The sequence below is a fragment of the Coturnix japonica genome, chromosome 18 (assembly GCF_054131305.1).
Source record: "Coturnix japonica strain WE chromosome 18, WE-NBRP24, whole genome shotgun sequence".
NCBI lineage: Eukaryota > Metazoa > Chordata > Aves > Galliformes > Phasianidae > Coturnix > Coturnix japonica.
Window position 1 is genome coordinate 11740818 of NC_140680.1, and position 23361 is coordinate 11764178.

At 41.7% G+C, this 23361-nt stretch overlaps 1 long non-coding RNA gene across 2 annotated transcripts in view; it reads right to left on the minus strand.

Annotated features, from left to right (window-relative positions):
- Positions 1 to 17851, minus strand: part of LOC107320263 (uncharacterized) — a 113560-nt gene extending 95709 nt beyond the window's left edge. For both annotated transcript variants that reach the window (XR_014935671.1, XR_014935670.1), the window contains exons 1-2: positions 17718 to 17851; positions 16666 to 16772 (exon numbers count right to left, since the gene is read on the minus strand). This is a non-coding gene — a long non-coding RNA (uncharacterized LOC107320263). The remainder of the gene's footprint in view (positions 1 to 16665; positions 16773 to 17717) is intronic.
- Positions 17852 to 23361: the final 5510 nt, after the last annotated feature.

The following is a 23361-nucleotide window of genomic DNA, read 5'->3' on the forward strand; positions in this document are numbered from 1 at the left end:
AATTTCAACTGGAGCCAGAGAAAAGATCATCACACCCTGGCAGCATTGCTTTAAGCTCCAGCTCCACTTCAGAAGGCTGAGGATCTGGAACATTTTACATTGGAACATTTACACTGGTAAAAACCCAAGCCAGTGTTCTCTGCAGGATTTCAGGGCAACTGGACATTACCAACAGAAGCTTGCGAAACCTTCAAACTTTCTGCTACAAGCTGACTCAGCCCTCGCTAAAACTCAGTTCTATGAGGTTTTGTTGTTGTTTAAATCAAACACTTTTGACACCCATCACACTGCCTACTGCTATCCAATTGTTATTGCTTGTACTCTTCCACCTGCCCGTACCATTTGACCTTTCACATCATACTTTGCTGGCAAACTCTTCCAGGACAAAAGTATTTTGCTGCGTATGTTTCCACAGCTCTTTGCACAATAAGATTTGACTATCTGTCCCAAGATGCTAAAGCAATGCACAAGTCAAACAGTACTAAAGGTACTGGCTGTATCATGTAGCTATTTGCACAGAGGCCAAGAAAGATAGAGAAAGAAAGAAACCTAACCCAGAAGCAGAATCTGTTTTTCTTGTTTGTTTTGCTTTGCTTTTTTGTGGTATTGGAATCTTATTATTTTCATTTTCTCTTTGTTTCAATTGTATTCGCCCACTTAAAAGCTCTCTGTGTGCCACCTATCGGTCCAATTCACACTCAGTCCCTCTTTACAGGAACACAGTGGTGGAAGAGTCATGCGGGGCCAGGGAACTGGAGGTGGAAAGCCAGATTCTGTGTATGGCAAAACTATCCAGGAAACAGGGAAAGGAAATGTGTTTTTCTAGGCAGGTTGAGCCAACTGCAGCCCAAAAGGCAGTCACAGCCCCATTTCAAACTAGGGGTGTTGCTCAGATAAAGCAACAACATGAAATTACACAAGCAGAAAGATATTTTAGAAAATATTCCAAACAGTGAATGACATACTCAAGTGTTTGTTTTTGGAGATCTAACCCTGCCTTCTTTTAGTGAGAAATCAGACACTTAAGAGAATTAACAGATATATTGACAGGTCTAGGCTCCACAACAATTCCCCATATATATGCCCTGTAAACACCTTTCTTTCCAGTGTCAGTCACACATTCATTTTTTACCACAATAATTCTATGCTAAGATCCCATTCCCATAATAGAAAGGGGGGGAAAAAAATGAGTGACACCTCAAACAATATTTGATAGTCTAACAACAATTTCTAACTTCAAAGACTATCTACATAAAAGTTGAAGACTTCTGCTACAAAACCAAACCACTGGGAAATCATTTTCCATCTGACATCAATTCCCCAGCTACTACAAGGAAAGCTTTAACTAAAAGTGTAACTTTTACTAGAGGTTCTTTAACATTTTAATCTATGCTGTAAGAAAGTATGAGCATAGTTGGGTTCTACTGACCAAGAATTCAAGAATATGGGGCTACTCCACGAATTAGAAAGGGATGGCCTTCATAGCCAGCTGGCAAACATTCACATACATGGCTGAGTTACAGTGCTTTAAGAGATTTGGGTATGGGAAGATTTGACTGCTTAATCCCAAATCTTTATGAAGGCAAAAACACAAGAAAACAAAAAATATCCCCAGCCCCCAAAATAATCATCCTGTAGGAAAGGATTGAATTTTTCACAGGTAAATCATTATAGCAAATGACTTCCACCATAGTGAACCCACAGTAGCAATCAATAGGTACAGGTATACAAATCGTATACCCTAAGAGTCAGCACTAGAAGCAGAGATCTCTAAGGTTTGACAATGGACCATTTTCCCTTTCCAGAGATACTGGTGAAGCCCCACAAACAATACTGTGTTTTTTCTTTTTTTGAAGCCCTGCTTTCATTTCCAGCTGAAGAGGAGATTGCATGTCTAAGACATCAAGTTGTGACCTTGTGGTGAGTTAAATGGGTGAGCATGTTAAGAGGCTTGTAAATGTATCTGGACCTTTTTTTTCCTCGCCATCTGTTTCATACTTGATATCTTGATAGATAGCTCAGCTTATTACCCACCACTAACGTCATCTCTGTGTTGAAGCCTTGTTATTTGAAATATGGGGTCTCTCCTTTGTGTAGCGGTGACTAAGGACATCAGAACCCACTTGAATTTGTTTTAAATGAATTAAATTGGTAACAGGCAGCACTGCTGTGTACCGGTTTCCAAGTTACATAGTAGAAGTTTAAATGATTAAACCCACTTAATGTATGAACCAGGCATTCCCTATGGCAGAGAAGAGTCAGGTTTTCCAGTGAAACATTTGCCTGGTAGTTAACATTGTGCGGAGGTATGCAGATGCTTTTGCCAAGAGAAAGTGAAATAATTGATGCAGCTGAAAATGACCTTGATCTTAAAGTCATTACCTCATTCCTTGAAATATCTGAAAATACAATGACAGAAGCAAGGGCCCGAGTGACTACCATGACTTTTACTTTGTCCCAAGTACCAGTGTGACATGGGTACATGCCAACAATAAATCATTGCCCTAGAATACACAATAGTAAAAAGCTGGGGTCATGTTTTCAAGCTGGCTTCTTTTCTTCTTTTTTTCTTTTTTCCTTTATTTTTTTTTTAATGTGTTGGTTTTGTGTCTCTACAGACTTTACATGACGTCCTCCTGTCTGCCTACATCTATTTTATAGATTAATGGTACCTGTAACTACTCAGCTGAAAGGTAAAATAATGGCAAGGGTGATGAAACCGCGTGCTCCATGACATAGGAGGGTGACTCAAGGGGTCAGGAATGAATTCCTGCCTCTCACCACTGCCAGAGCCTTGTACTGCTACCAAAGCACTATGCATGCCAAACAGGCAACTACACACCTGGAGCTGCACAGAAGACCAGAGGGTCCTCTGGGTTTACCTGCTTCCCAGGCAGGATGGACAGGATATATCTTACCACAGATATATCATTCCTGCAGCCTCTGGGCTTCTCTTCAGTACCAAGTAAAGGCAAGTAACTTCTTAGAAAGCACAAGTTTCCCACCCAAAGTGTCAGATGGTAGCTATACTTACAAACCAGGTTAGGTAAAAGATGATGGACTTGTGCCTTTTCTCTTTGCACACAAGCACACAAAGAGCAGATGGGAATATGCTAGCCCAAAGAGAAAGAAGGCGTTTTAAATGTAGTGGAAAGTTGAACAACAAACATAGCTGTGACCAAACACCGTCTGCCAAACGTTAAAAGACCTGATTCATGCATCAAAATGTCACACCAAGCAGTTTCGCTTCAGCCAGCTGTCACAGGCAAAGCATTCAGTGTCTAGAACTGCACTAGGATGGCAGGTTATGGGAGGAGCTCACAGCCCAGGAGGAACCTGAGAATCACACTGACAACTTTACATTTGAGAAAGCTCCTTCGTAACAAGCACATGAACTGGATCCAAAGTCAGGCTGCTCGTGCAACAAAAGCACATGTCGTGGTATAAGGAGTGGAAGCCAGGAAACTGCAGTGGTTTTGGTGGAATTTCACCTCCTGCAAGACAGCCCACGGCTCTGGGAGGCAACACACTATGGCTTTATCCTTCTATCTCTGAACCTCTGTCTTCCCTCTTTACAGCCTACCACAATGCAAAGGTATCCATGGCTGGGAAAGATGTAAAGTTCTCAATCTTTTCCTAAATTTAATACACATCAAAGCGTTACAAACACTTACTTGCGTTACAAAAGATGGTTAAGTGTTGGCGGGATACCTATATCCTGTACCCACCAAAGTCTAATTTGGTTTCTCATAAACCCTGCCTGGATTAGCTTCACTTTAATTTTATGCAAACAGTGCCTTGTAACAGTGGCAGACCTCACCGAAGAAGCAGAGGTTCTGTTTCCCAAACCAAACACAGCCCAGATCTCTCAGCTCAACCAAGGTTTGAGCACAGATCTGGATTTACTCAGAGTTCAATTTGGAATCCAATTTTATAATCAATTCTTCATCATTTAAATCAATGCTGCTGATATAATGCATCAGAGAACCTATCCCCTTGATGGAGGATCTTAAAAAGCCGTATTTTATGGCTATGTCATCACCAGGCATTTGTGGCTTTAAAACATTTGTGAAATAGACTTTTCTGGTAAAATCTTGTGTGGTCCATTAAACATACAATACACAGCAGAGGAAATACTTGATTACGCTTACACACTTTTCTCTGTTTCTGGTAATATTCCAAATGAATACAGTTTTGCCACATGGTGATCGGCTCCTAAGATGGCTTCTTAACTTTGTAATGTTACTGTTCTGCCGTGCAGTTGACAAGTTAGCTCGGACTGCATTAGCTTAGAGCCTGCCTCAAGAAATACCTTGCTTTTTCTCATGATACTACTATTAAAGCTAACTTCTAAGAATTCCATTCAAAGGCAGCCATGCAAACAGGCCTTTAACATACTGCATATATACGTATGCTTTTGTAGCACTCCCATATGTATGTTTTGTTTGCTTGCGTGTTATACACAAAACGCATGTGGAATCTATAAGCGTAACATACAGGATCATTAACTGAAAAATTAATCATGCTCGTGCAAATTGAGGGAATTTGCACCATTAGTTCTATTAGAACTCAGTGAAGTGTCTACATAATTTAATACTTTCCTTCAAACCTCACTACAGGAATCCAACAGTTCTTAGCTGGCAGCACTGAAAGTGTCATTTTTCTTAGGATATGGATAAATAAAACGAGGATTTCCAAAGCAGATGTATAAATAAAGTGACATATACATTTTCGTACTTCATTCTGCATTACAAAGCACAGCTCCTTAACATATGCCACTGAACAAACAGACCTACAGGTCATCAACTGCAACATTCACAACTCAAAGGAAAAGACATCTTTTAAGAGATTAAGTTATTAAAAAAGTAACAGTCCACAAATAGAAACTCCTCCATTTTAGCTGAGTGAATCTCCTGAATGTTGCTTCCTAAATTCTACACATTGCCTGAATGATTTGTCACATTCTTTACTAACAAAGTGGCCATACTAAAGAAGGGATATTTGTATGAATTTAAACAAAAGCTCAGAATTATCACTTGGTGTATTGAAGAGCACAGGGTATCCTGAAAGCTGAGAATGGAGACAAGTTGAGTCATCTAAGACAATTCCCCAGGACAGCAAGGAAGCCCATCTTTGACACGTTTAGTAAATCCAAACAGCCAACCCATAATTATTCCCTTACCACAATATTCAGATCTCCAGTACCAAGCAGACCAGAAGCCGTAAGTTTACCATAAGATGGGAACAGGAGACAGCCCAAGTACTACCAACGTGAAGGAAACAGGCTACACCGAACATGAGCTGTCTCTGCCATTATCACAAACTCAAAGGGATTCAGCATTATCAAGTCTAAAATGAACAACACATTGTTTCTTCAGACACCACTTTGCATTCAAAGTAATTAAACAATAGAAAAAAAAACTACCTTTCCAGTATCCATCACAGACACCTACTGGAGCTCCTCAAGTATGCAGAGGATGGAAAGAAAGGAACTAAGACTGCAGTGTTTAATGTTGAACTCATCCTAACAAAATCACTGGTGAAAATCACTGGAATAAATGGGAAATTATAATCATTAACAGAAGGGTTCTCAAAACTTGAAATTTGCCTTTTAAATGATGGTATGGGTTGCTTTTTCTTACTTTTCCTATAAGCAACAAATGCAATGAAACACAATTTCCCACCCACACCAAAATAATGTTTGGCTGAGCTCTATTTTTGGTGCAAATATTTCTCTGTTGAGACAGCTTGCTCATGTCCTCATCAGAGTCTTGGAACAACTTTCTGGCTCTAATGCACATTCACTGTGTCACCGTCAGTAAATCATATCATCTGCACGCCACAAATTAACATCTGTAATATTGGGAAAGCCAGCTCTTTTTAGAAAGTTGTTGTGAAGCTCAGTTAGTTCAACCGCTAATTATTCTGTTTAAAGTTCTTTGAGTTGAAGATGTTTACAGCTACGTATGATTTCTGTAATCAGCAGTAGGTCTGAATTACTTGGGTAAGTAATGATCTCAACGGCTCAGTCCAATCTGAGCTGAGCAAAGCAAACGTAGCAGGGAGAAAGTTCGAAGAGATTCCCGTGGGAATGGAAGGAAAGATTTCACATTTAAAAGAAAGGAAATCCAAATCCTCATTTGCCCTTACTCCATAACAAACCCCACCCGGGTTTGTACTTCTTCTAAAGCACATCTTGCCTGTATAACATGACCATCAGTAGAAGATCATACCGTAACTGACAGTGCAAAGAGAAATAGGAGTTTAACATTATCAGAATTACCTGGATTTACTGACACTGATAAGTTTTAATCCCCAGGGACTTGGCTGTATTGTTAACAGCGAAGATGAGGAAGATAAAACAGAGGCAATTATTCTGTACTTCATAGAAACCCAAACTAGAATTCCCCGATGCATCTATGTTTGCCCGACAAGTCTCAGAGGCCAATGCTTGGGATAAAAACACACACCTACTTTCTGCTGCTCCTCTTGGAAAACTCTGCATTCTTGAAGATGCAGTCAGCAGCCAACTTGAGCACCGGTATTGCTGGTACAGGTTCCTAAGCATGAGATCTAGGTGTCTTTTGCACACACACTCGCATGCATCATCACAGGGAAATCCACCTGGAATGTTAACTCTGAGCAAGTCCTATTTTTTGATGTGAACAGCATGTCAATCAGGATGCATCATTAAAGACCTAAAACACTGACTCATGGAGACTTGTCTCTCTAGGTTGCTTCATAAATACGGATAACCTCATCCATGAGCCATTTAGAGCAGGGATCTGAGATCTCTGAATTACCTTCATGGAGAGATCTTCCTCTACTTGCAGCAAGAGTAGTCTCCTAGCAGGTACCATCTACAATCAACTTCTGGATGATAAAAGAAAAAAAAACCAAAGCACCAAAACAATAAAACCTGCTTAACCCCCATGCTGATGGCCCTTAGGTATGATTGCAACAGGCTGGGTAGAGCAGCAGCCTTGTGATGACTGCAAGGTCCCTTCCAAGCACAGCTGAGTCAATCTTAAAGGAGGAGAAAAAGGCTTTGTCCCTTTTGTGCCCAGACACGTGCAGGTCCTGGCACCTCTGCAGGCTCACAGCAGACCACCTACCTTATTCATGCTGTAAAAGATCTGGAACCTGATGCTTGTCTTGGACACTCAGTCCTAACCCAGCAGGATTTGTCTCTGATGCTCTCTTTTCAAGACAAGTGTCAGCAGGTGATGAACTTTGCATTCTTTCACTCCTACAGCTTCAGAGCCTGAGTATCTATTTCTGCAGAATTTATGAATGGCAAATGTCAAGCATTTTCTTGTTTGGTTTTTTTTTTTTTCCACCCACGGTTCTGGTGGCAGAAAATAAAGGAATGAAGAATGTTTTCCTTCCTTTATTTTTACAAGATTTTACACTGGAGTAACAGAGCAGGGCTGCTTGGTGCACAGATAACATATAGGTGTGGCACCCTCCTGGCCTTGCCCACTGAGCTATGCTGGCACATCTGAGAAACATGTGTGATACAGCAATTGCGTACCTTGCAGGGCTCAACTGTACTAAATAACTATTGTTAACTTTTATGTTGATTTTACTGTTTGCATTAATTAGTTACACCTCATAAGGCAAAGGTCTTCTCATCATACATTGTGAGATCTTCATTAGCTGAGCAGACTGCTTTCTCAGCTCAGAGCACCTTCAGCAAGTGCTCTGTGTTCACTGTATAAAAGGTTACAGCAGGGATTACTGAAGTGATGATGAATATTGCACTGTACACCTGTCTCAGCGAACTAAGAGCTGGTGTTGGTTTAACATGACCAGATAAAGCTGAGATTTGGAACAGCCTTGGTTAAAGTAAAGCAAATTATTTAGCACGAATGGTTTTAGCCCTCATGCACGTTTCTGAATCATTCATATCTTGCTATGTGGATTTACTCCAATAATAAATTGACACCTATGAACCATTTATCTTTATTCTGCCTTTCACTAGTCCTTATACAGACCCAGTTTGAAGAGCACTGAACTCCAAACACACACTTAACGCTCTTTCAAATTCCAGATTAAAACCCAAAACTGACCATCATGGGCTTTCAGTAGAGTGTAAGCACACCCTTAGGGGCTTGACTAATTCTAGATTGCCTCACTACCAAAGCTGTACACTACAGGATTCTCATCTCCCGGTGAGTCACCCCCATGGTGAATGACCACATGCCAGAGCAGGGCCTCATCTCCCTTTGGGGACCCAGGCTCTGCCCTCCTGCAGACCACCAGGACAACGGCCAAACCAAACCACCAACCCTCTTCTTTCCTCATGCAACAACACATCCTCCTGTTCCCCCAGCAGCTACAAAACAAATGCAAAAACACCTCATTCGCACGGAAGCTCACTGGACAAAGAACCAAGAAGGGAACAGAAATATGATCAGATTGCTTATTCATTTGAACCAACACTTCCACAGGCACATCTACTGCTGCTCTGAGCAGCTGCCATAAAGTCCTTCTGTAAGCAATTTCTTTTCAAACTCAGATCCTGAAGACATCACAACTGATCACAGCCAACATAACTCGTGCCTTTTCCTGGAGACTATCAGACACCACTATCCCTAGACCGGTGCATCACGAAGGTAGAAATAGGATCCCTTTCCCAAGCTCTTCGTAATACTTCTCTTTATTAAGAATGATTCCTCAGGAAGTACTCTACCTATTACCCACATGTTAATACCAGCTTAGGTTTCATTATGACTAATGCCATTATTGTGAATTCCAAATGAATTATTCATGATTGGCTCCTTCTTTTAATGCCTTTGGCATGTGGCATGTTTTCCACATTGCCTGCAAAATGTCTGTGGTAGGAAAATGCTCCTAGGTGTCCTTGGCAGTTGGAAGCTGAAAATGTAACTGTTTTGCTTTGCATCCAATGGGGGAAGCTTAACATCTACTTATACCAGAGAAAGTCTTTTGCTTCCCACAATTACTTTCCTTAAAGTCAATTTAAAATAGACCGGGGGGAGGATGATACACCTAACCTGGCTCTTCAAGAGAGATGTGGTTTTGCTTAAAAATAAAAGCAAATACCACCTTCGTTACTCTACATCACAACTACTGCCAAAGAAAATGTCTCATGTGCCATAAAAACTAAGAAAAATCCAAAAGAATTCCAATACACTTCAGATCTCTGACTGAAATTTCTAAAAGGGAGGGCTGCATTATTTCCCCATCTTTTATCTCACCCTGTTGTTAGCTTTTCTAGGCATGGAAACCTTCAGTAGAGAGATGTGGTGCTAAAGTAAGTAGGACCTGACAGACTTTGATATACAGCTGCCATGAGAGTGCATACACACACAAGACTTATCCCAAGGAAGCAGCCATTTCCCAGCCTGGTATATTATACCCTCTAGTTTTCTCTCCCAAAGAAGTTGGCCTAAAAGGGACTGGACCTGGTCACACCAAAGGCCCATTTACCACAGTGCTGTCTTGGCAATGGCCAGTAATGGGCATTTAGGAGAAAATATATCAGAAGCGAGGCAAGTATGAAAATCCTCCATATCTTCTCCATTTCAAGTAATTTGTGGTTTAAGGACTTCCTGAGCTGTAGCCTACATCTACGTCATCTCATTTAACAGCCCTTTAGAGACCTTTGATTCCAATTCACTTTGTTGCTTTTTGAATTTCATACTTTCAATATCTGAAACATCCTGTGGCAATGAGTTCTGCAATTTAATTATGCATTGTGTGAAAAAGTGGGTTTCGTTCCTTTACAGCCCGTTGCACAATCATTTTATTTGGTACTGTTTCCTATTATGAGAAATAGCTAATAACCCTTCCCAACAATCACTTTTCCATTTCACTGCTCATTTTACACTGGCAATGGACAGACAACACAGGAATAGTATAGAAACTGCAAACTGTAAACACATGCAAAGGTTAAGATCAGCAGGGGGCAGTTACTCTGCATACAAGTAGGTTGCTCTGAAAGTAATGCCTCCCATTTATTTCCATGGAAATAACAACAGATACAACGAGCACAGTGAAACTACTTGACAGAGCAAATCCTCAGCTATGAAACACTACTTTTGAATATAGCCACCACAATTAGATATGTGTTTTTGCCAGCAATGAGCATCAATGAATGTCAGTGGGTGCCACTTACTCTGCACAGAATTCAATGCCACACCTTTGCTTCATACACACCTGCATGTCAGACACCATCGTGCTAGAGAGCCCCTCTGCTGCCATCTGTCACACAGCAACAACATGTAACGGGATATTGGTGGGATGGTTCACCTTCTACTATCACAACACCAACATCCATCTCTGATATCATGTGCCAATACAATAAAGTAGAAGGCATTACTTTCAGAGCAGTTTTTTTATATAAATATATAAATGAACTGTTAACACCTTCATAGGCTTAAAGCTGGATAAATGTGAGAAAACACTATTTGTTCCACATATCTTCCTTCTCAAGAACACAGGAAAAAAAGAAGCTGCTCTGGTCTTTAATAATACTTTCATTGAAACAAATGCCCCTGTAGTATCTGACACCCATCTTATAAAAGTAGCAGTATTTGAAATCACACTAATTAAAGCTTTCTTCCTAATAGTTAAAGTGTTCTCAATTGCTTTTCTGAATAAACACCATGCTGAAGTGTTCATGCTATTCCCATGCTGTGAGTATCGTGGTAGTGTTAACTAAATAAAAATGCAAGAGTGCAAAAGTTTTTTAAGAGAGTCTCACTGTATGATTAGTAGCTGTTGGTACTTGATGTAAAATATCTAACTTACAAAAGCACTCTGGCATGTTTTTGGACAAGCCTTATCAATAGCTCTAATGAGAAATGACTAACAAAGGACTTTTTGTACAAATGAGATGGTTGCAGACAGAAGGGAATTTATTCTGAAGGAAGAAGAATGAAGCCCAGTGTTCTCACTCACTGGCCCTTCACCTAGAGTTGTTTTACTGTTGTTCATGTGTATCTTAAGTACTGTGATGAACAGCATACACTGTTACAAGGATGCTTTTTTTTCCCCTCTGACTTTTGTTCCCCATAACCAAGCGCCGCTGTCATTATCAGATGGCAAAAGTAAACTGGTGGTAAAACTAGTGATAAAATCCTAAAATCCATTTTCTTTGCCTCTAGGAAAGCCTGCCTGCCACGTAAGCCAGACCTGGGGACATAACATCATCAGGACATGTTTAGTTTCCAAAACCATAGTAAAATATAAAAAACATGCAGCTATACGAAACCTCATCACTTAACTGTAGTTCATAAATGCAGAAGTCTGTTTGAGACAAGGTTAGAACAAAGTTAAGACTGACGGAGCAGTGAGTGCTGGGGAGTGACGTTTTGCTCATATAGAGGTAAGGAGATCAAACTCAACTCAGCGCCAAAGTGCTGTTTGTAACAGGCGTGAGTTTGCCATGCATCCAGGCAGCTCTGTTAAAGCCTTTTTCCACATTGCAGCCAAGGGCCTTCGATAATTTACCCCACATACTGCAAAAGCACAGAAGAAACACTACATGAACCATTTTGCTTTGAAGCAGATTAACATCCACTGAAAGATTCCCATAAACTTCAACTGGCACTGGATCAGGTCCCTTAACATCTCGCCCTCCAGCAGTCAGAATGAAGTGCTGTAATGCGGGACACATGAGGTCACCAACAATTTATTAAAAGATAAATATGGACAGGGTTCTCCTTTACTATCCTGTCTCCTCACAGGGGCTAAGATCACTTGACACAGGGAACACTGTTACATGCAGTGACTGCTATACTGTTAAAGAACAGCAGTAGGAAGCGGGGCTGCTTTAAGTTATGCCTGTATGTTGCACTACAGAAGCTACACACTCCACGCACAACCTGTTCCTCTAAGGATGTTTTCCAGGAGTGGCACAGCTGAAGTTCCTGCATTGGCCTTCAATCCATCCATGCACTCACTATTCCACTCCAGGCCCAGTCTTGCTCCCACTTTCACTGGAAGAGCCTTTTTTTGCTGCACAGAACAGCCAGGCCAGATGACCTCATGTGATCTGCCCTCACTCAGCTTTCAATGACAAAATGACCTCAGTGGTCTGCAAGGAAGCAGAATCCTTTCAGTCGTAGGGGTAATGAATGGCACTATCACGTTATCGAGCTGCTTCTTGCTTTCATTTCTGTGGGAAAAAGAAATAAGAACCAGCAAAGACCCTGCTAAATCCACACTCAAAGGGATGTGAAACCAATTAGTAGCCAGGCCCAGGACCTGCAAAGTTGCTGTCTACACCATGAAACATTATAAAACAAAACACAAAAGAAAAATCAAATCAATAAGGAACAGTCCATGCCAAGCAATAAGCCTGCAGGTGCTTGCAAGGTGCAAATCCAATATGAATAGTGGCACTTTGAGAAAACTAGCTATGACTGCGATGAAACCGAGCAGAACAGAAATTCAGGAGCAAGTGAGGATGCATTTTCAAAATATGTCAGGATTTATTCCGCTCCTAAAATAACCAGACAGTTAATCCACCCTGCTGGCAGGTGCAGGAGAGGAGGTGATTCCTTGCAACTATTCTCATTATATTCTCTCCCAGATGGGGATAGCGGTAAAGTAGAGCAGGGGCAGAGGATAGGGACGGAGAGCCCATTTGCCTAACTTTCAATGTAACTGATCATGCAAAAACAAAGGGCCACTCAAACCGAATTCCTTGAGTGGGGATGACATACAGCATCAGTTCAAGCGTCTCTGCAGGCACCAGCTTCTGCTGTGCATCTTTGGGAATTAAGGGTACATCATCTGGGGAAGGTGGGATGATGGAGGCTTTGGTGCACGTGCACAACTTTGTTTAAAGTGGGAAATGAGTTGATATGGCTTAAGGATGGAAAGCACGTTTCTCAAAGAACTAAGTCTGAGTTCAACATGTTGTTTCCTTACAAGCACCAACAAGCTCCACTTCTCCCAGAATTCAACTCCCTGTTAAAAAAGTTTCTAGGGAAAAAAAAATAATAGCAGCTTTCCTGGATTAACTAAAGTACCTCAGTTACAATCAATTTCCATCTAGATTATTTGAAACAAAATGCTAAGAAATTGAAGACAAGTCATTTCAGAAACAACATTTTCTTTTGTGCCCCAATAAGTCAATCTTAACATTGTTGGAATTCCTCCAGCCTGTTCTTCTTCCCAAAACAAAGCTGCTCTGCTTCCAAAAGGTACAGCAGCATTGATACACACAGAACCTGACATCAGTGCAATATGGCTTATTCAGTATTCCTCCCGCCAGCTCCAGTAATCCACAGCAGGATGAGCTGGTCACATCTACCAGCCTCCTCCATCAACGTGGATGCTGGGAATAATTCTGGTTGTTTTGTGTTTTCAGATAACAGAAAAAAAAGTAGCCACGTTATACAGAAGAACAACAAGAAAAAAGCACTTTAGATTGCTTGACTCCATAGAGCAGTTTGTGCTGCTCGTTCCCAAGCAATAGATTCCTGGAGGTGAGAAATTTAATCCATATTTATTTAATTATTTTAATTTAAAAACCCAGCAATGACCTCAGAGTTATATGCTTATTATCAGCTCCAATGCACTTGTCACAGCTTTGGCTGAAAGGGAAGCCAGGGGAGGATTTGGAAGTAAGGAGAATCCAAGAAATTTCTCCATTGCAAATGTCACTGCTCTTTTTCCTTCCCAATTAGAATACAGTTTGCCTTTCAGATTCCAAAGTTTTTGCATTAGTGGTTTTTAGGATTACATCATTTTCCTGTCTATATGACCACAGCACATCCTTATTTCGAGTGTTTGCTAACAACAGAAAAATAACTGTGGAAACCTATATGCAATTCTGCAATATCTGACTTAGTGCCACACCATTAGCAGTCCCAGCTCAGGAGCAGACAGGCATTACTGCCACAAGGGGATGTGTGCATTCACTCTGATACTTTCCAGAATATGAGGCCCTGCCAAAAGTACCCAGCAAGTTCTCCTCCCAGACTTACACAGTTACCTGCTTCAGCTACCCATGTTTTATGTGCACATGTGAAATGAAGGCAGTTTGTCTTTTAAAACAAAACAGGCAGAAAAGAATTAGTAGACCAGATTTATTCCACTTACAACTACATTATGTTATTCCAGAGCCAAATTTCATCCATATGTGAATTGCAGCCTTTCAGTGACTTTAAGTATGAGCAACTTCTGGTCTGCTATCTCCCTCTCTCTCCCTCCAGTTGCCAAGCAAATAAAACCACTGGTAGTTGATATTTGTATTAGAACTAGCATTGCTGAAGATTTAAAGATCTAATTCAATTTCTTCTGGACAGTTATTCAAACTATTTAAGGATGGTTCTCATCCCTTTAAGTTTCACTCAGAGCTTTGACTTAGAGGGTGAACACCAAACTAGGATGAAAGCACAAATGACAACACAAAAGTTAAAAGGCAATTTTGCTTCAATAGAAAGCCAGCAGCTATTTAGCCTTCTTGTAAGCTGCACATGGATAACATGGGTTTGGGTTATAGATAGGTTTTCTTTTTATCTCTGTCAGCAACTGGCTTGGCAGCAGCAGGTTTGTTAATGCTTGGCTTTCTTATGAAAAGATTTCAATGACTTGTTGGGTTGCCTATTGACTTTTGCATCATCCACTATCATAGGTGCTTAATAAAAGTCCACCAGCTGTCTCTGATACTGAGAACAACTCAGTCCTTTTCTTCCATGTTAAAGCAACATTGGAAAAGCCACATGGGGAGGCACCCAGAGATGCTGCAGCCTGATGAAGCACAACCCAAAGGGTGTAAATTGAGTCACCTAAACGCAGCACTGTACCCAACGCACATCAGGTGCAAAAAGGGGCAGGCAAGGTTCCAAGAAACTACAGGCTCCCACCCTGCCCTTTTCCATAAGTCAAGGCACACACAGGCACACTTTATGTGTAACACTTTGGTTATTATTTGACGAGCATCCCAACAAGCCATCTTGCTGACCCTCCCTCAAGTCTCTGTGCCAAACACGTTCATACCAGAGTGATAATAGTTGACAGGAATCAGTTTGGTTTGGCTGAAAAGGAGGCATCTCAAGGAAAAAAATAAAAAAGGGTTTCAGAGGCCCACCCAAAAATGCAAAGGCTGGACTCTGTCTGAGAGCAGAACTTGGCCTCCTGTCTCCACTCCCACAAAAGAAGCTTGTAAATGTTATGCTCTTTGGGCTGTACTTTTTTTTTCCCCCCCTGCATTAAAAACTGAGTGAATTTAGTGCTTATAAAACCAAGGGCCTGATAGCAACTGGCTAGAACCAGATGTTAGGAAAACTGGAGCATATCATACGAACAGATCGTGCACACATAACGACTCAGAAGTATCAAGCTGCATTACTTATTCTCAGTCAGGTTACCAAACAGATTGATTTCCGAAGCAATATAAAAACATTACGCTCAAATCTCAAGGTTTAGCAAGAAGCAGGAGTGGGGAGGAAGTTCATGATATCTGTAAGTATCCAAAAACTATCTGCTGCGAGGGAAGAAATATATTCTATGGCCCCCATCCCTTGCAGTTCCATCCTTCCCTACTATTTCAACCAGAGTGCACAGAGTACCAAAGCAGGGACACAATAATGCAGGTGCTCAGCACCAGGGGAGAGCAGCACAAAGCACAAAATGACCTCCAGGGACATCCAGTCCCACGTCCTCCTGACAAAGAACCATATGGAATACTTCAGCCAGCACCATTCAGCTTGTACACAGGTTCAAACACCTTTAAGGAAGAACTGTGCCAGAAACAGGTGTCTGATGAGCAGGATCAACAGGACAAAGAAGGCAGGGGATACCATCTGCCAGGGAGTCCTATGGAAAGACAGCCTTGTGTAGCTGGCTCTCAAGGAATTTGAGCTATTTCTTATGATGGGTGGAAGTTTTTTTCCAAAACAAGAACTGAATTGCACTGACTTACAGTGAGGTGTTTCAGTTTATAGCTGTTTCTTCTTGAGATTTCTGTTTAAAAAAAAAAAAAAATAAACAACCAAAATTCTCCTCATGCTTAGTTTCCCTATTTCCTGCTCCATTCAGTGTACTCCTACAGGTCTCACATAAACAACAAGGCATCCCAAAACCCAGTTTGGGGCTCTCAGGCTCCCCCTAACACCTTCATCCTTCTATTTGCATCAGTAAGCAGAGCAGTACATTGCAGCAGGATCTCATAGTTCACTGGTGACAAAGGAGGCCTTCCCAAGCCTTTGCCCACCTTGCAGACAGCCTTGCTGTGAGTCCCTGTTGACCAGTGACAGCACAAAGCCCAACACAACCACAACTCAGCTTCTAGTTTTTTAAGACTTAAATTTGGAGCCATCACAGGCCCTGCAAAACATCACAGGTGCACCATCAGCAGTGCAGCCTCTACCATTAGCATAATGCAATTATGTGCCAGCAACACCTGAAGTACTGGGCAGGGTAGTTATTCAATGGGAGACACTTGCTCAGAAAATCCTACATCTGTAACAATTGTGGTAACTTCATCCAGGAGAATTTTTTCCCAGCTAAATCCAGCAATCACTTTAGTCTGTAGGCAAGAAATGCTTCAACAAAACCAAGAACTTCATCCCTCTTTCAGATCCATGATCAGGACACCACATAAGCCTTTTGTTTTTTGACCACAAACCCATGCCACAGGGACTACACTCATGTTCAATGTTACACACAGACCACCCTCACCTTATTTATATGCTCCATCCAAATCATGGAAAAGCTGGCCTAGGAGCTTCTTCATTTGCCTATCCAGCACATAACTGGGATCCTGATCACAGGTTGTTACATAGAGCCTAGAAGAGAGAAGTTGGGAAGTTAACAGTAACACTGAACACTGTGGTGGTGGGGGCAATTTTAATCCAGTGAGTCAAACTCAGAAAACAGAGAAGTTGCAGTGTATTAAACTGTGAAGAGTTTACAAGATCTGAACATCTAAAATACAGCTCTGAGAAATTACTCCTTAAAGCAGGAAAGCAAGAGCATCTCAGACAGAACCAGGAGAATATTGCTTTCATGGGAAACACTCTGTGGGTGTGTTATAAGCTCTGTTCCTCGGCCTGTCACCACATTAGTTCCTGTATTTCTCTCTTTTCTCATACTGAAGCACTGTCCTGTGATACAGTAGAAATGCATTTACAGCTGAAATTACAAAAGTGGCCCATTATGTTCTTTAAGGTAGGAAAAAGGCTGCAGTTTGTCACAGCTGTCTAGAGCCTGGGACGCCTACAGTTGGCAGAGCCGTGATCCTTTTCCCACTCCCCCCCTCACCCCCCCAGGCTGAATTTGTGTATGTGTGCACACAGATTAAGGCTATGTACAAACAGCTCTTTAATGTGTTCTAAGAAAAAAAAAGAAAAAAAAAGAAAGAAAAAAAGCACAAAAAAAATGATGCTCCAGTGAAGCAAGAGGTCAGAGCATTCCTAAGCACTTATTTCAGAGTGGCTCCCATTTGGATCCTGCTTCCTGGCTTCCCACTGCAGCTGCACCAGCTCTCCTCTCTCCTAGGGCAGGGGGCTGCAATGGGTCCCCCCGGGGGCTTTTTCCAGTGGCATAAAGCCTCAGCACAGCTATCAGGAAAGCTATAAAGTCACAGGGAAGGGGCAGCTGACCTTTGTGATAGGGCTGACCATTATGGCCTAGCTCAAAACCCCACTAAGTCCCAGCCTCATATTGCTCCAAGCCAACCCCTTCCCTCTGAAACCTCCCAAACCCAACACAGAAATGTTCTAACCCCTCACCTCTTCTGCAGTTCCACCACAGGAAAACGAAGTCAATAACAGCAAGGACGAATAACTTTTAAACACAATCCATGCTCCTACACCTAAGCAGAGCAAAGCTACTACCCCCAGCTGCACATCCCAACTGCCAGCTCCCCTCCTGCTCCTCCCCCCAAGCCTTTATAAGGTCAGTTTGCTCAGCTGCCCCTGATTGGGTCCTTGCAACCAAAATGAGGAAGCCCAGCCCGGGGTCTAATTAGTGTAATTGTGTCCTCCATTTGCTCCAGGTGTGTTAAGGTTCTTTCTGAGTGTTAGTGCATGGGGCTGGTGGCAGATTGGATGAAACAGGCTGTGTTGTGGTAGTTTTGGAGCTTCTGCTTCTCACTGACTTTGTGCCTTTCCTCATAAGAGGGGCTGCAGGAGGTTCAGGTTGCAGCTCTCACAATCAATATGCCAGCATCCCTCCTTGTTTCTGAAGGACAGATCTCAAGTCTGAGCAGGGCTGGGTTCAGCTGGCCGGGCATTTGCCAGCAAGCAATTGCAGTCAGTAAGGTCCTACCAGGCACTACTTCTGCAGCTGAGCCCTCACAATGACCCTGAGAACAAGGATTTGCAGGGGCGGGGGAAATCCTAATCCAATCACTGCAAATTAAGGGCTGCGAGGTGGTTTGGTTTAGGTTTGAATTTCAGTGCAATGCGGTGTTAAATCATCCACATCCCATTAATGCTTTCTGAGCTAGATGAGAAGACAAAGCAGTTGTATGCTGTTGGGGTGGGCTCAGTGTGTTATGTTAGAGGATGGGAAGACAATGCAAAGGGTGACACTGCTGGTGCAGGTGCAACTTAAGTGCTCTTTACAAATGGCAACAGTGAAACAAACTTCCTTTTTGATTTGGGTTGGGTTTTTGGGGTGTTTTTTATTGTTTTTTTTGGTCTGTGGAAGAACTGAAGGCCTTATCCAGTGGCCAATACAGTGGAAATCATCAGCCACTGTGCATGGAGCAGCTTGTCACACATGGGCTGAAAGGGAAAATAAATAAAGAGTGAATTCTTCAGAGTAGACGGAGTTTCCTTTCTCTGTTAGTCCTGCACAGGCCTCAAGATGGAAATCTACTCTCAATCGAGGCCTTTGGGTGCTTGTGTAGTATAAATATTTACTAATAACAGAGAGAGCGAGAGCAGGAGAATAGTCATTTTTCTCAGTGGCTCAGGGTTAAGTACAGGGCAATGGCATCTTAAATCCAGATGTTCTCCTTTTGGGATTTGCCCACAAGGCATATTCTCATGAGATTTCTCTGGCATTTTGATTTGGATAGTAGCAAGCACTTTTAGCCCAATGATATCATGAGCAGATGACTCAAAACGTTCAAGGGTTTTCTTTGTAAATTCCAGCAGTTTATTTTATGACTAACAGGAGGTAGAAAGTTTTGCAGATTTCATCTTCTCATCCTCCTATATTCCTATTTCCAGTTAGTTTTAAAGGACACCAAACTTGGCGTTCTAGCAGAAGACCTATTTAAATGTGTATTTCATCTATAAATAAAAATATTGTGCTCACATGCATGAGTGTGGGGGCTGCTCCTGAGTTACAGGTAGAACTCATCGCTGTGAAGAGACAGAAACAATGCAGGTGCCCTTTTGGGACAATGAGATGAAATAAAAATAGAAAACCCTTTCCCATTGCAATTTGTAATAACACTTAATGACATTTTATCACCTTTGCTTTGCCTCAGTAGTTACAAGCCTTATACCTCTGGACACGAGATGCGGGGTGCCCAGACCCCAACCATATAGAAAATGCCCTGAGTGCAGTATGGAACTGTGCAGGAAGATGCACACCATTTACCAGCCCTACGTGCACAAGTGAGCTGAATATTTAAAGACTGAGCAAATGCTGGGCACCAGAACCAGAGCGAATAAATGCAGGAAATTCATTGGAGGTGAAACTAGGCTGACTTGGCCAATACAGTTTCACAACATCATCAATCCAAGGCTTGCACAGGGGTGATTTTTCACTCCCGTCCAATTCACTAAGGAGTTGCACGCTACTTTGGTGGATTTTCTGCACAATTACAGATTATTGCTATGGTAACAGATGCATCACATGACAACTTTGTTACCTCAGAGACAAGAAACAGCTGCTTAAAGAAACAGGCATCCTCCAGGAATGGGGATATTTCTTTCTTTCTTTTTTTTTCCCATTGGCTTCATATTGTTTTAAAAGTCCTTGCTGATTTTCTCATGGATGCGGCTTCCATCACTTTGATAGTTAAAGATATTTCAGCGCATCAACTGAAAGTTATTTTCTCCCATATCAGATTTTCCCCTCCTGTTAAGAAATGCAGCATATGTTTGAAAGGGGGGGGAAAAAAGTGAAAAAAAAGCAAATAGAGTTCTTGTAATTTGGGGGAGAAGCAAAATGGTTTTTTTTCTCCCTCATCAGCAGCTCTCTCTGGCGCTGCTGTTTTGTTGTTATTAAGTTAAAGAGTATTGAAACGTTGCTAATGATATTATTGGAGAGAAATCCCAGATCCCTGCTGCAGGTTCCTCTGGAGCACCAGCCACACTTGAGCGTGCCAGTGAGAACCGAGGTGCACCGTAGCCTTGTGTCATTCAGTAGTGATGCTTAGTTCAGAGGTGTCAGTTGTTGCTATTGCCATTTGTAGGCAATTTTAATTAAAAACAACAACAACAAACAATAGCAAAACAAACTCTCTTAAAAAGCTCTCTTAGTAAATTAGCCAGTTTGGGTTTTTAATTCCAGCTACCAATGCATTCTCATTTTTTCAGTACGTAAGGTATAATAAAAACGTCATCTTTTTACCCTGTTTTACAGCCTGTTCTCCTATTCAATATCCTCTGTTCACCTCCACAGCTCCAGTGCCCGTCCCACGCAGCTCTGGGGCTGCCCCCAGTCCCTCTGCTCCCTGCTGCCAGCAGCCAGCAGTGTTAATTAAGGAGCTCCCAGGCTGGCGCTCAGACAGCCAGACCACTTCAGCCCACAGTGAACGTCTGATTAATTAAAGGCTTATAATTAACCTTCATGGCTGGAATTTCCCAAAGACCTTCATGGACTGAGGTGCAGAAATCCCATTGACTTGAATGGGAGGTTGGAATCAAATCACTTTTGTCCCTCACTGGGAGTCACCCTATGCATGAGCAAAGCAAAATGTTTCCTTTTCTCAGGTTTGTAGGTGTTTGCTCAAGCTCACAGGGAGAGCCAGGAAAGCTCTGTGCCCCTCTGTGCTATCACCATCCGTGCACTGAGGTAGTCATCGCCCAGCACAGTTACTCCAGATTTACCCCAGCATAAAGGAGAGCAAGAGTCTGACCTGCAGTTTTCATGCCAATGGCCTCAGTAACCAGGGCTAAAAAAAAAGAAATACATCAGACACGTGAGAGAAAAACAGATATTTTTCTTTAACCATTTTTTGTAGTTCCCTCCAGGAATCAGATTTTCTTTTTCCCAAGTGTTAACTGGTAAGCTACTTCTGCAATAGGGCATTTTTGTTAATGAGGCCAGTGCCTTAATGTGTTTTTCTCCAGTTAAGTGTTTCTGGTAAATGAAATTCTGTTGTACAGCTTAATTTAGCACTGTTATTTTTGTTGTTGTTTTTATTTGACCACATGGAGCTCAGTAATTTGTAACGTCGGCCCTCGGCCTATTTTTAAATTTCATGTTGCCCTTTTTTACCCCCCCCCCCCCCTTTTATTTTAGAAGCCTGAGAATGAAAGGACCAAACAGTGATGCTTTATCATTGGGAGCTTTTGTTTCATGAGTGCACAGGGTCACCAGTGACATGAATTTGTTCAGTGCTCAGCACAGGTTCTACTGAAATGACAGTTTAGTAGCAAAGACACTCTGTCTTTTAATTTCTGGTTCACGTTAGTGCTGTATGGAACACGCTCCATGCTTATCCTATGGTAAAGCATAGAAACTCCAAGGTGAGGAGGTGGTGGCAGAAAGCTGCCAGGCAGAGCACAGGGATGCCTTCAAAACCTGCATTCATTGAAAGAACAGGGGGAGAATGTGCTACCTTTCCATCACCATCCTCAAGTGAATGTCAGCCAACCATCACTAGAGGTCCTGCAGACCAAGTACATGTCTTCTGATGGCACCAATTCCTCAGTTTCACCTCCTGTCCACCCAATATCATGGTTCTGATCCTGTTTTTAATGAACTAAACTGCTGGAGTCACAAAGATGCTGTTACAAATTGGGGTTACTGGCGAACAGACTTTTTTTTATGTGCCCTATGCTGATGGTCACTGGCCTGCAACCTTCAGATCAAGATGTATTAAATTGGCTTTGAAAAACTCAGTGGGATCTTCCCCAGGTGCCACCTTGGGTTTTTTCCACCTTGTTCCCCCTTTTCCTCATATCTGTGGTGGCCAACAAACAATTTGTTCTCCATTTGGTCAGAAAGAAACAGGGGTTTGGTGAGGGGGGAGAGGGATGCACTTAGTCCTTCAGCAAAGTAAAAGCAAAAGCATCAGCTGATTGAAATGCCCCAAACTTAAACAGGGCATTAGGCAGAATTAACAGACTAGACCTTTAAGCCATCAGAAATTCCCGGTTGAATAAAAGATTGATTTCAAAGACTCAAAGATACCTCAGGGCCAGCATTTCCAAAGAAGACAGGAGCTGATTGGAGCTGAAGCATTCCTCTTGTTCAGTGCATTTGAGTGAGCACTTTAAGTCTCCAAAGATTGAACTATAAAGAGAAATTAGTTTATTAATAATTCACAGGCTCCAAGAAGAAAAAATGTCAAAAGCATATGCTCATGAACAAAGCTGATTTTATTTTCCCTGTTTAGAATTGAGCAACATGTAGAAAAGTGGAGGGTGTCAAGCTCAAAAATTTAATTCAGGGTTTTTTCTCTTCCTTCCCTTTAACCCAGCAAGCATAATTCTGACTTCCTCGTGAGTGCTGAAAGTTCTTCAAATCCCAAATGGTTTATGTGAAACATTAAAAGCACACTATCATCTTCAGCTCTTTAATAGTTCAGGACATTTTCATGGCATAGTTATTATCCAATAGCTCTTAATTGCAGCTTGTACATTTCAAGACAACACATTCAAAGTCTGCAATAACAGAGGTTGCAGACTCCCATCCCAGGGACGTGGTTAAGCACACGCTTGCTGTATGTACAGGAGGCATCTCACTGAGTCTTGCCCTGCGCATCCCACTTCTCCAGGGATAAGAAATCTGCAAAACTAAACTTCAATCAAACCACAGTGTTACAGTTCCTTCACTTGGGCGCTGTGATTCTGATGGATCCATGTAATTTTGGTGATTACTTTATTAGAGAAGGTTAAATAAAGAGCACTCTTATTAAAGAACATTCCTATTAAAATTCAATAAAAGACCACAAGAAGGTTGTGAATTTAAGATAAACTGCAAACAGAGCACAGTTGTTTCTGAAATCTTAATCTATCTTCAACCAAAGATTGGTTCTTCTTGTAAAGGTCCATGTTTCCCTCTACTGGAGAGCAAAAATACAATAAAAAATAATAATAATAATAATAAAAAACATTGATGTGGAATTGATTTGGAAGTTCCAGTTTTTCACTGAAGAAAAGCAAAATGGAACAGTTTGAAAAGAAAGCCTTTTTTTCCAAAAATTTCATGGGAAATGTTTGCTTCTTTCATGTAGGTTCTTCA